Source organism: Falco cherrug, chromosome 14 (assembly GCF_023634085.1).
Source record: "Falco cherrug isolate bFalChe1 chromosome 14, bFalChe1.pri, whole genome shotgun sequence".
Taxonomy (NCBI): domain Eukaryota; kingdom Metazoa; phylum Chordata; class Aves; order Falconiformes; family Falconidae; genus Falco; species Falco cherrug.
This window is the reverse complement of record NC_073710.1, coordinates 22998210-23011877: the sequence shown is the minus strand read 5'-3', so window position 1 is coordinate 23011877 and position 13668 is coordinate 22998210. Positions and strand designations below refer to the sequence as shown.

Genomic DNA, 13668 nt, shown 5'->3' with positions numbered 1-13668 from the left:
GGGGATGCTGCTCGCCTTCTTCCGACGGGTGAGAGATGCTGCAGCCAGTGGGTGCAAACGGGTGGGGCAGGGGCAAAGGCTCTGCGTGGCTCCTGCCCTGCTCAGGACAGCGAGGCAAGAGAAAATGCTGGCCACACAGCTCGAGAATCAGTCTGCTTGATGTTTTAAATTCAGCATAAAGAAATGCCCTGCGCTGCTGGCCAGGGGCTGTGCGATGCCTTGCCATAGCCAAGGGTCCTACGGGCAGTAAAGTGATCACTGCAGGTGGGAACAGCACGCTGCTTTTACTGCACAGGGGTGATTGGAAGCAGCCCTGTTTAATGAGGAAAGGGGCTCTCCAGAGCTTGCTGATAACACTAACGAGGTAACATGCAGGGGACAGACACTGCAGACATCTCACTGAGACTGGATGAGAGCAGTGCCTGTGCTGCTGCTTCGTGGTGGTGCAGGAGCAAGGCAGAACACACAAAGAGCAGATTTCTAGAAGAGATCTAGTGTATTCTTCTCCCCTGTCAGTAAGTCCCATTAGGTTCTATGTCTCTTCCTAGAAACAGCAAGAGCAGAGGTCCGAGGGCCCACAGGCACCGAACTGCCCAGGACCCTGTGCCTGTGCTCCTTGCCCAGACCTGTTGCCCTGCCCCATCCCATCAGCCAAGGATGTTGAGCCCTGTCAGCAGCACCAGGGACATCCCGCAACATGCGCAGTGACGGAGGTGCCTAATTAATGTTCACTAAACCTAGAGAGAATTTTGATATTAATTAAATGCTAACTGATTAGTAAAACATATTTACTGAAGATTGTCACCCAGCTGTCAACATTCAATAAATACATTAATAATCATTTTGCATGTAATTAACATAAAATGACATTAATGTCTACATTAAAGATGTATTGGAGACATTTTATGTAGTAGCCTGCATTCCTCCAAGCTGTATTCACATAACCCATTCAAACCCACAGTGAAGAAGGTTACCACTGTCCAGCAAAATGCCCACCAAAAGAGAAAAAAGAAAACATTTAAATTCTGAGTGGATCTAAGCGCGGGCACTTGTGCCTACATGCCTGTGCATTGCAATAGTAGAGACCAGCTTTGTGCTGAATACAGGATCCAGCAGTGAGTGCCGCGTGCTCTGAAGAGCAAAGGAGATGTTCTGGTGTGGGGCAGCGGGGACTGCTGGGCTCTGGGGCTGCTCTTGCTCCGCTGGCAATGGCAGCTGGCTTCCATCATGACGTGAACATGGGGCAAACTGAGTACTAGAGCTGTTCTGCAAGTTCTTGGCTTTGTCTTGGTACAAATGTATCCGACTCTTCCCACGCTCGGAAGAATCCCCAAGGCTCCCATATGGTGGTTTCTTCCTCTATTTGCCAGAGAGCAGAACAAGCACTGGGGCAGGGAGGACTTTTCACATGCTGCTTCATGCTGCTTGGCACAGACAAAGCACTTTCTCCCCCCTCCCTCTCTGCTGTGTAAGGTGGCTGGCATGTGGGTCTGGGCTCCTGGGCTGGGGTGCCCACTCGGCCTCGCAGCCCCTGGCATGATTCCACAGCAGCTCTCGACTGCCTCTGCCCGCTTGCGGAGGCTGGATGAGCACCAGGGCAATGCCTGGCAGCTGGGAAACTGGCAAAGCCAGACCTTGGCTGTGGCTGTGGTCTGGGGCACGGACCAGCTGGCTGCCACGCCGAGAAGATGACCAAATAGGTAACATAGTGAAGCACCTAGGGAGTGCTTGTTCTCCTTCTCTGAGAGGGCAGGGAGCAGCAACATACTTAAAATCCATGCAAGGACTGATCTCTGGCTGGCTGGCCCCCGGAAGCACCCTGGCCAAGGACACAGCCATCCCCTGAGACAGCCGTCTGCCTGACTGGGCACAAGCAGCACAGGCTGGCAGTGGAGGGGGCTGACAGGCACGGGACACCGCTCCCCTCCAGCAGCCCCAGCAGCCCAGCAGCAGTGGAGCCCCTGTTCCCTCCAGTGGCAGCGCCCACGCGGGGGGCCATCCACGGGGTAGGCAGGGCACCGGGGGGCTGCACCTCCGCACGACCACGTCCCAGCTCCCGCTAACGGGGGAGCCGGTGGCACGTGCCAGGCAGCTGGCAGAGCAGGCACAGGGCCCTTGGTGGAAGGCTGGGCACCCACTGGTGGGCGCCGGGCTGGATGGCTTCCAAAGCCTTGGGCTCGCAAAGCTGTATCTCCAGGGTTAATCTGAGATGGATGAGAGACCGAGAGGAAACAATGTCTCCTCAGCACACAGGATAAACACCTCCTTCCCCCAGCTGCGAGGCAGGTGAGCGGGTTTTGGAGGCAGAATAATTCTAGGATTTTCAATGTGATGAGTCTCTGTAGCAGCTCCCCGGCAACAGAAATGGCTGTGACAACAGGGGATGTCATATGGATTCATGAAGCAGCGTCTGCCTCTGGGTCCGAGTTAGCTGAGAGGACGCATCCTGCACAAAGCAGCACTGCTGCCTGAGCTCGCCTCCTTCCCCTGCGTGCCGCTCAGAGACAAGCCCACCTTCCCTTCGTCCCTATGCAGACCCATGAAGCAATTTGCTTGCTGCAGGAAAGAAGGTGGCATGTTTAAGGCGAACATCCCCCACCCCCACCCCCTCTCCTCTTATTTAAGTGGAATCAATTGTGCCATTTCTGCTTTGCTTTTCAAAAGCAATTACTTTCATGTCATTTCTACAGACATTCACAGAGAGCGAGAGAGTGAGGGCTTGATTATCCCCCCTCCCATCCCCATCCTGTGGCTTCCGCAGTGGCGGTGAAGTATTAAATTAAATGAGGTGTCTATGGAGCGGCGATGGTTTCAGGTCAGAGGCGCTATGGAAAGCTGTATGCTGCACTGCTCCTGTATATGTAAATGGATATATTAAAACCACTGATGTCAACTTGCAGCACTCATCTCCTCTGCTCTTGGGTGATCAAAGCTGATTGCAGAGGCAATTACTGCAAAGGAAAAGAAAATCACGGCCTCCTGCTCATCCCTGAGCTACCGGCGTTTTTAATTGCTTAGTGTAGCTGAAGCTGCCTCTCCATCTCCCTGGTGTACACACACACACACACACGCATGTGGGAGCAGTGCACGCCATGAAACACGGACAGGAATTGACATTTTTGGGGATGGGCAGTGAGAAGTACCCCAAGCAGGGGAAGACCACAACATGAAAAATAATGATGCTTAAAAATGAATTAAACCACTACAGCAGGCAAGGTTGTATCTTAGCAAGCTGCTGGATCAATAACACTGGGAGAAAAATCAGGGCAGCATAATAAATGCCCATAAGACTGCCTCTCTCATTCTCTGCTTTGGTCCTAGATTCACAGTAAGAATTCTTCAGTCTTTTACAGGCTGTAGCTAATCAGGCTCCCAAATCCTCGTGACGTAGATAAGAACCGTGACCCCTGTTTTACAGCTGAAACAACTTGAAAGAAAGGTATCAGTGCCTGCCCTGAGAAGCCCTGACTCCTCACCTGCTCTTGCATGTGTATTTCACATGCACTTCCACATGAGTACCAGCAAAGGCAGAGGACATTGTAATGTAAGTGCAGCTACACCAAGCCACAGCCAGCACGGTTTCAGGGACCAGGCTGAGCTGTCTGGCTGCACCACTGGTAGCACCGGGTAATTTGGTGCTGGCTAGACTTCAGCTGTGGGGCACCGATTTCACGTGCTGTTCATTCAAACGGCTTCTCTCCATGAAGGGTGGAGAGCAGGGTCAAGCCAGGTGCCTCCTCATATGCCATCCTACGCCTGTTTCCCCCGAGGCTGCGCAGCAGCATCCATTCACATGCCGGTGTGACGCTGGTGCCCAGTCTCCTCGCATGGGCACGTTGTGCTGGGAGGGCATTCTGGCTGGCTGTGGTGGGCTGGCCCTGGCTGAGCGCCGGGTGCCCACCCAGCCGCTCTGTCACTGCCCGCCTCAGCCAGGCAGGGGGGAGAAAACATAACAAAAGGCTCGTGGGTCGAGATAAGGACAGGGGGGTCACTCGGCGCTTACTGTCACAGGGAAAACAGACTTGACTTGCGGAAAAATAGTTTACCATTCAAATCAGAAAACCACGTTCCCCCGACCTCTCCCTTCTTTCCAGGCTTAACTTAATTCCCGATTTCTCTCCCTCCTCCCCACAAGCGGGCAGGGGACGGGGAATGGGGGTTATGGTCAGTCCATCACACGTTGTCTCTGCTGCTCCTTCCTCCCCACTCTTCCCCTGCCCCATCACAGGGTCCCTCCCAGAGAAGACAGTTCTCCGTGAACTTCTCCAGCGTGGGTCCCTCCCACTGGCTGCAGCCCCCCAGGCACAGCCGGCCCCAGCAGGGGTCCTCAGGGAGGGGGGCCCCAGCCCTGCCCCAGTGCGGGCTGCCCACGGGTCACAGCCCCCGCCAGGCATCCCCCTGCCCCTGCATGGGGCCCGTCCCGGGCTGCGGGTGGGGATCTGCTCCCCCGTGGGCTCCGTGGGCTGGGGGCACAGCCTGCCTCGCCGGGGGCTTCCCACGGGTGCAGGGGAATCTGCTGCGGCACCTGGAGCCCCCCCGCCTCCTCCTGCACTGACCCTCGTGTCTGCAGGGCTGTTGCTCTCACATACTCTCGCTCCTCTCTTCCACTGCAGGTTTTTTTTTTGGCAGACTTCCCCGCTACCCCCTTTAAATCTGTTATCCCCGAGGCGCTACCGTTGCTGATGGGCTCAGCCTTGGCCAGCGGCAGGTCCGTCTCAGAGCCGGCTGGCGTTGGCTCTGTTGGACATGGGGGCAACTTCTGGCATCTTCTCACAGAAGCCACCCCGTAGCCCCCCTACCAAAACCTTGCCATGCAAACCTGTTACACCAACACGGTGTGCTGGCTGTGTGCATGTGCTCTCTGCATGCACATCCGCACGTGGTCTGAGGCAGAACTCTGTAAAACGTAAAACGTAAGATCTGTCACTGAAGTGTTATAAGGGGGCAAGGAAGTCAGTAAAGAAGATGGGGGCAAACAAAAGACCTATCTTTCCACCTGAGGTAGGAATACGCTTTTGGAAGAAACAGCTTCCAAGAAGCATCAGCCAGCGCCTTTGCCTCGCATCCAAGCTATGGGTGTGGGACCTGAGCGGTGTCACCAGCTCCTGCCTGAGCACCTGGCACCTGCTCTGGGATTATGCACTGGCAGCTTCTTGTGATCCCCCCCAGTCACTAGAAATGCTGGTGCAAACCAATTCCTGACATTGTGCCATGATGTAATGGGACTCAAAGCAGGCCTAGATGTTCCCCCGGTAAAACCCCATCACCCCACCAGCTGCCTTGCACCTCGGACGGGTGTGCTAAGGCCGGCAGAGGCTTGAGTCGTGGAGCCTTTCTGGCAGCCCACAGGTCACGCACCCACAAGGGCACTCCCAACTGTGATCACATGCGAATCCTGCCCACATGCTGTGCCCAACCTAGGGAACAGGAGAGGATTAGGATGTATCAGTAAGCACAAGTTAGTAAACACAGGTTAGAACTGTGTTATGCCTGAATAGGTGCTGACAGCTGTGCTGCTGCTGTGCAAGCATTTGTAGAAGTGCTGTGCTGGCCTGGCCGTAGGGAGGTTTTCTGTACAGCTACACTGGAGTAACTCACTGCAGCACCTTAAGAGAAGTTTTGCTCCCCACTCAGCCAACACGGTGCTTGCTGGAGGACAACAGGAGAACCATGCCTTTGGGGACCCTGCTTGGAGGGAACAAACTGCTCGAGTGAGATGAAAGCAGCTGTCTTTTCTGCAGGAGTAGAAGAGACCAGGCTGGGGAGGAGCACAAGCTGAGGGAGCCTGGGCACTCTGGAGGAGGAAGGCTTGCCGCCTCCTGCTGCAGAGCAGCCCCTCTCCGATGGCCCTTCCCTCTGGCAAGCTGGGCTGGGGGTTGGTGCCACCGTCATGGCAGTATGCCAGTAGCCGCAGGCCTGCATCGAGTGCGAGGGCTGCGTCTCGGCGTGGGACCTTCAGCGTGCCACCCCGCGGAAGCCCGAGTGCGAGGACGGTGCCCAGGATGAAGCGAGGAGAGGTGCCGCCTGCGGTGCCCTGTGCTGCCAGCAAAGCAGACAGCATCGCAGTGTCACCGGGGGTGTCCTGAGGGAAGGTCACAGTCAGCCCTGATACAGCTGATGCCTCTCTGACTTAAGCTGCTGGAAGCACCACCATGGAAGCGGTGGCACCACACACAAGGCAACAGAGACCCTAAGAATTTATTTTCTGCTCTAACTGAATTCTCTCAAATGGCTGCTATGCTCCTTCAGGCTCGGCTGGGCTGGGTGGCTTTCTGTGAAAGCTATCCTGACCCGATACCTGGGGAATGAACGACAGACCCAGAGAAAAACAAACACTGCAATGCGTGGCCAGAACAAAAACTAGCAGCAATTCCCTCTCCAAGGCAGATGAATGGAAACACCTAATGATGAAGGCAGATCTGCCAACGCATGACTGCATTTGGGAACCATGAATCAGGCCCCAAACAGCAAGTGTTTACCAAACTGTAAGTGCTAGGTTACTTTTTCTTCTGAATTTTTGACCCTTCAGGGCTTCACTTTTGCACTTTTCTCCTGAAGCACTGGACAGTGAAGCAGTTTTTTTAAAATTGCAAACAAAGCCTGGGACTCTGCTCTTCCTGCTTGATTCTACAACTGGAGCTTCAAAAAACCCACAGAAAATCATGAAACCCAGAAGCAAACCCTGTGATCTGCTCAGGCTGCAGGAACGCTGGGGGCCTTCGGCAGTGCCTGCCCAGAGCCCTCCCTGCCCGCTGGACGGGCTCTGCCACGCATTCTCCTCCCTTCCTTGTGAATCTGTATTTTCAGCCCAAGGATGCAATTCTTTTTTTTTATGAGCTGCCTGTCTCTTTTTGTTTAGCCCAGAGTGCTCAGAGCCCTTCCCCCACCTCCTTTTCCACCACTGCTGCTGGTTTTATTCAATTCAACACTTGAGGGAACTGCAGATGAAATGTCTCTGAATCTAAATTGCCAGCGATAGATCCAACAGCCTTTTTCCCTCTCCCCCTCCCCACGTTCCCCTCAGACAGAATGCTTGAGCATATTGCCTCCGCCTCACTCAGCTTCAGCTGCAAAATACCAACGCCAGGACAGGAACCCAGCGGCGGGAGCCCACCGACCTCCAGAGTGCAGGCAGGAGTGTGGCACCTGCCCTGGCACGAGGGGGGCTGGGACTGAAGAGGCAGAGGCCAGTTGCTGCCTAAAAGCAACCCGAGTCCGACAGGACCCTGCAGGGCCACACTGCGTTCTGCTGACGGCCACCTGTGTGGGCACTGCCATTGCCACTGCCACGCACGTGCCCTGCAGAGTGCAGGCACTTGCTACGCTGCCTGGGTCCCCCGTGTGCAAACAGCTGCTGCCTGAAGCTAAGTGGGGGCCGCTGCGGCCAGCCTCGCTGCTGCACAGGCATCGGACCAGAAGCAGGCCCACCGTGTCTGGAGGGGCAGCAGGCAGCGCTGCTCTGTCAGCACACCTTCCCTTACAAGGCACCATGCAGAGCCTGGGGGGCCAGTCCTGCTCATACCGCTGCAAGCACAGGGAAGGGAGTGCCGTGAGGGCTGTGGGTGCTGAGCCAGCAGCTCAGTGGAGAGGAGGTCATCCCGTCTGAGCAGGTCATCACCCTGGCACTGGCCTGAGGAGACGGGAAACTTGCTTTTTATTTGGGTGGGAAATGGGGGAGAACTCTCGCTACTGGCAGTGCCTACGTGCCCAAGCATTCACACGCTTAGTATGGGGCACATGATGCCACGCAGGCAAACGGCATAGGAAAGGACAGGAAAGGATGGGAAAGGGTAGGAAAGGCACACTCTTTGTTAGAGAGGAACCTGTGCAGTTCTTGCGGAAGGACTGCACATCTCTGCAGTAAGCAGAGGACATCTGCCCCAGCCTGCAGCCCACCGCTGAGCTCTGAGGACAACTGCCCGACGGAGCAGTGCTCAAGGCGGCTCTGTCCTTCAGCTCGACTTGGTGCTTTGGGAATGTACCTGCAGTGTGGGGGGAGGTGGGGTTTCATCTTCACCAGGAATGAATATTTCTTCTCCAGTGCCTCAAGGCAAAGCTATGTCAGTGAGTCTGTGGGGTCAGGAAAGCTCCCTCTCCTCCTGCTGCTGCTTTCACCACACTCATGCTTTGGTGAGGGGCAGGAATGACACACTCGGGGCATGCCCAGAGCCTGGAGCATGTAAACATAACCTGAGGGTGGGGTACAGGACAGAGGAGAGCTTTCCCTGCCAACTCCTGCAGCCTCTGGACATGTTGCTGACAGCGATGGCATCAACTGTAAGGTCTGAGGGAATCTAGAATTGCTTAGGTTGGAAAATACCTTTAAGATCATCAAGTCCAACTGTTAACACTGTCAAGCCCATCACTAAACCATGTCCCAAAGCACCACATCTACGCATCTTTTAAATCCCTCCAGGGGATGGTGGCTCCACCACCTCCCTGAGCAACCTGTTCCAGGGCTTGACAACCCTTTCAGTGAAGAGATTTTTTCCAATATCCAATCTAAACCTCCCCTGGCACAACTTGAGGCCGTTTCCTCTTGTGCTCTCGCTTGTTACTCGGGAAGAAATGCTGCATGATGGTCTCCTTGCCCCAGTGCTGCCTGGCCCCCCGGGCTTCACCCACAGCCTCTGCAGCAATGAGTGTGGCACGTGGCATGGTGGAAATGGCATCAAGTCCTTTGCTAAGGGAGATCTACGCAACCCTCTGTTTCCATTTGAATGGCTTTTCATTTTGTCCAGTTCAATGTTTAGCGATTGTTCGTGCTGTCTGGAGAACCTTTGATTAAATCTCCTAATTTTCGGCTAAGCTTTTTCTTTCTGTAGGGCAAACCCTTGACCTTAGAGCATAGAAAAGTAGTCAAAAGGAAAAATAACAAGGCAAAGAGGAAGGAGGGGTAAAAGCTGGGAAACACAGAGGAATTGAAAGCTTGAAGGAGTCACTACACATGGAAAGAGACGCTTGCAGCCGTCCTGCCAAACAGCTCCCTCCACAAGGCTCGGGCTAACGGCAAGGACCTGTGTTTCCCGACCATGCCTGCCCACACTGCTGGTGCTGCTCCACCAAACAAGAGGGCTGGGCTTCAGTGATGCCCCCGAATTTGCTCCTTGGCAGGGAGAGGGGAGAGCTGGGCAGCAGTGTTTTCCATTTCTGTGCAAGGATACAGAAGCACTGAGGTCTTCCACGACCGTGTGTTACAAACAGAGGCTGTGGGGCTCGCACCGGTAGCGAGTGCTCAGCAGGGAGATGCGTGTGTAGAATGTTTCATCATTTTAAATCATGCCAAGAGGCACAGGTAGAGCAGAGAGAAGACTGGAAAGAGCAGGAGTACTTTTCTTTGCAGACAAGCAGAGATCGAGGTGCTACGCCAGCCAGGGTTTGGCACGGCTCCTTCTTGTTTTCATGGCATCCACAGGGCTCTGCCTGGGGATCTCTAACCTGTTCCCCCAGACCTGAAACGGGGCTGGGTACAGAACTACAGCCACAGTCACACAAACACACAGATAAATGTCATCACCTTTGGTGCTGGGTGAATTAAATGCTTTTTGCCCTTTGGCTGCAGAGAAAAATATTAAAATGTAGGCAGAATATTATTGGAAAAATAAATATTTTTTTTCTGAGTGTAGAGACAGAAAATGAAATGTTAACTATATGATGAGGTATGAAATATTTCACTAATCTCAAAAGCCTGGTAGTCCCAAAACCTAAAGACAACAGCTTAAAAATGCCAACTTTGTCATTTCAGTATTATTTTAAGAAAGACTAGTCGGTGTGTTTATTCCACAACTGTAAATGACACCCATTTCCACTCAGATATTAAAAAACTCTACTGACCTCTATCCTGCTCCCCAAGTCCTTCAGTCCTATCTGAAATTCATTTGTAATGCACAGATGGTCAGTATAAAAATCTCCCTCATAATGAAAGCATATGTTGAGAACAAAAGCAAATAAATGGGGTATAACAATAAACATACCAAGAGGCATCACGCTGACTGCATTATAGATTTTCATAATTAATTAAAAGAAAATCTGCCTTTGGGTATCTGTCATGAGAACAGAGTCCTGCTGTGGAATCCACGGCCTATCTAGGATCTGTAACAGAGCCAGCCGCTGCCGCATCTGCACTCCCAGATGGGGCTGGATCATCTGGCTGGTCCTGATGCTGCTGCCGCCTGCTCTCGGTGAGCAGTGGTGCCTCAGCCCCATGTGAGGGGCCGTGATGCCCAGCAGCTGATACATGTCTCTGGGGCTCCATGGGGCACTTGAAGTAGTTCATATGTGGCACATGGCCTCTGGAGATGCAGCAGGGTCCTGGACACCAGTGGTGAGGTGGAGGACCCAAAGGACGGGGCACTGCAGAGCACAGCCCCGCCAGCCCCATGGGAAACACACATGCTACCGCTGTTCTCTCAAATGGGTAAACTGAGCCCCAGAAAGGTTTCGGAGACTCATGCAATGCCACACTGGGACTCAGCATAGCCTTGTACAATGGCTGGCTCCTGTTCCACAGGGACCCATGACACTACATTGTCCTGTCGCAAAACCTGTTGTTCCTCCACCTGCTCCTGTAGTGCTCTTCTGGACTGGCTTGGGGGAGTTGGCAGCTTCTAGCCAGCTTTGGAAGGAAAGACGCAACAAAAGCGTTAGCACTGGCTGGAACAGCAAATGTCTCACTTCCTGGGCAGGGGTTTGTGGAGGGCAGTATCAGCAGGAACCAGCTTCAGCAAAGCTAATCTGAGATGTACATGAAAACACGGGAGGAAGCAGAGCACAGGAAGAGACACTGCATTTCATTCTGCTGTTCCTTACAAAGCTCTCTGTAGATCTCTCTCCCACAAATCAGCAATTCATAGTATTAAATGTTGTGTAATTAGAATTTCAAAAGTGTCCACAGTAGATTGAATTGAGAGATGGGGGGAGCCGGGGATAAGCCCCCATCCCCAGGTACAGCTGCAAGAGCAGCACAGGTGCCAGCGTCCATGTGCTGACTGGCCCGTGGCTCGCCCCTCGGCATGTCAGCCTGATGATGAGTCAGTCCTGCACAGATTTCAACAGAAATCTGGCTCGTTACCTGAAATGAGAACTCGCTCTTCACAAGAGATTTTCTGCAGTAAGGCTGCCATGGATCCAGGCATTTTTACACCCATCATGAGGCATAATCAGACAGCCCTGCTTGGTGCGAATTGCTAGAAAGGGAACTGCTGGGGAGACACTGCGTGTGTCGAAAGAAGTGGAAAAAGGATCATAAGGCAACGTCTGAATACCACCAAGACACAATCCCTCTGGCAGATCTCTGAATTCCCTCCTCAGCGGAAAATTCAAGGGCTTGTGATGAAACAAGAAATCTACAAGTGGGGAGCTCGGTATATATAAATCTCCCCTGCCCAACGGTCCTGCATCCTGACTCACTATATGAAAAGTGTAGACAAGTTCCTCCCACCACTCATCTCCTGTTACTGCAGAATCCCTCATCTCCAACCAGCCTATCAGGTGATGGCACATGAAATACAGGTTATTGGGTGCACACTGAAGTGACAGGCAGCGTCTGGTTTTCAGAGGCGATGGATTTCTGCAGCTCCCATAAGCATCAGTTGGGTTTACAAAACCCTGGATGCTGGGGAGGGGTAAGCAGAAGCTGTAAAATTACAACACTCTTCATTGACATGCACGTCTACTCTTACGTAAGCTAGGGAAAGCCCAGGAAAAGATGGAAGACAGGCTGCGTACAAAGAGGAACACAGCAAGTCAGGACAGTAACTGTGTGACATGGGGGTACTGCTCCTGGGACAGGGTTGTGGTCTCCAGCAAGCACTTCTCCTGCACTTGACTCACTAACCTTCAGGAGGTTTCATGATGAAAACAACTGAACAAGACCCTGAGCAACCTTATCTAACTTTGAGGTTAGTCCTGCACTGAGGAGGAGGTTGGACTGCAGACCGCCTGAAGTCCTTCCCAACCTCTAGAATTCTGTAATTTTTCTCATTCTATTTTTAATTAATGCTCAATAATACAACTAAATGGGCTTAACAAAGACTTGGTATAATGTCTCATGTGACTGAAATATTAATGTACCAGGGGGCAGTTCCTCAGATGAATGCTGCTAACTGCACCAAGACGCTGTGCAAAGGAAATGCTGTAAGTGTGAAATGTGAAATTAACTCAGCTAAGCCATGAACTCCACCGTGACTACAAACACAAATGGGAAACAATCAGACAAATAGGAAAGCAGGGGTAAGGAGAGGGAAAAAACCATGAAGACACAACATGAGGTGCAACCAACAAGGGAAATCAAAAGTGGCAAGTATGCATTTACTGGAAAGACTAAGAAAAGAGTTGGCTGGCCTCTCCATGGAATGGTGCAATTACTGACATGTGATGCTAAGACAACCAGTCTTTCATAGCATCTTGTTTCAGTCTTGTCTAAAAGGTTAGCAGCAAAAAGGTGGCCATCGTAGTTAATACTAAGGGCAAAGAGGCAGGATTTCAGACTCAGACAGGTATGGCGTGCACTTACAAGTTAGATATTTGCAATCTATCTGAGTCTAAGGAATCCCAGTGTAGAGTATGTAAAGAATTGACTGAAGCAGTTTAAGAGCATTTAGTACTTCATGAACTACTGGAAAACTGACAAATGGCAAACATGGTGTCTGCCTGTAAAAAGGGGGTAGAGCAAAAAGAAGTCAGAGACTTATAGATCAGTTAGCTTAGCTCCAATTTCTGGAAAACCGTTAATTAAACAACTTGTAAGCACCTGAAAGATAACAAGGGGATGGGTAACAACTAACATGGATCTGACAAGAACAAATCTTCTCTAATCTATGTAAGTTCCTTCCACAAAACAGTAAAGGGTAGATAGAAGAGATACAACAAGTACTATGTATCTTGACTTTATAGAAGTTTCTGATGCTCACGTAGTCTTCTTGTGAGCAAGCTTAAGAAATGTGACCTAGATAAACCTGCTATTAGATAAGGTACAAAGGTCACTTAAGTACAAAACTTGTTGAAAAGCTCCATTGCATGAGTAGTTATCTATGATTCATTGTCAAAATGGAAGGATGTACCCAGAGCGTTTGAAGGGATTGCTTGCTCTTGTTCTGGGGAACATTCATGGTGCAGGTGACAGAACTGAGAATGTTAGTTACACTTGTAAAGGACAAATTTAGGTGGAACTGCAAGATTATTGGAAGACAGGATTTAAACTGGAGAAATGAGCTGGGAGAATAAAGTGAAATTCCATAGAGGTGAGTGCAAGGAAGGAGTCACTGCTGCATATGCAGAATATCAAGTTGCTAGGTAGGAGCTCACCAAGATGGGGCTAATGCTACTGTGGACCCATACGAATGCAAGCCAATGATATTGCACTGTTGTTAAAAAGGAAAATGTTATACTGGGTGCATGAACAGGACGTAGCCTGCAAAACATGTGACGTCATCTGCATGCTCAATCCTCAGATGAAGCATGGTGTACAATTTGGGGAACTGCATGCACTTCAAAGGATGAGTGAAGCAGCTGGATAAATCCCAGAGGTGAACAGTGTGAATGAACTGAGATCTGGAAACATGACCCCTAAGGGAGTAGTGGAGGAGTTCAAATGATTTAGCTTGAAGAAAGAACTGAAGGAATCATGTCTTCAAACAAATAATAACACTACTCCTGCAAAGAGCAAGA

At 51.6% G+C, this 13668-nt stretch overlaps 1 long non-coding RNA gene across 1 annotated transcript in view; it reads right to left on the bottom strand.

Moving 5' to 3' along the window:
* The window catches only part of LOC114015255 (uncharacterized), a 124346-nt gene that overhangs the window by 16675 nt on the left and 94003 nt on the right, over positions 1 to 13668 (bottom strand). The window lies entirely within an intron of this gene.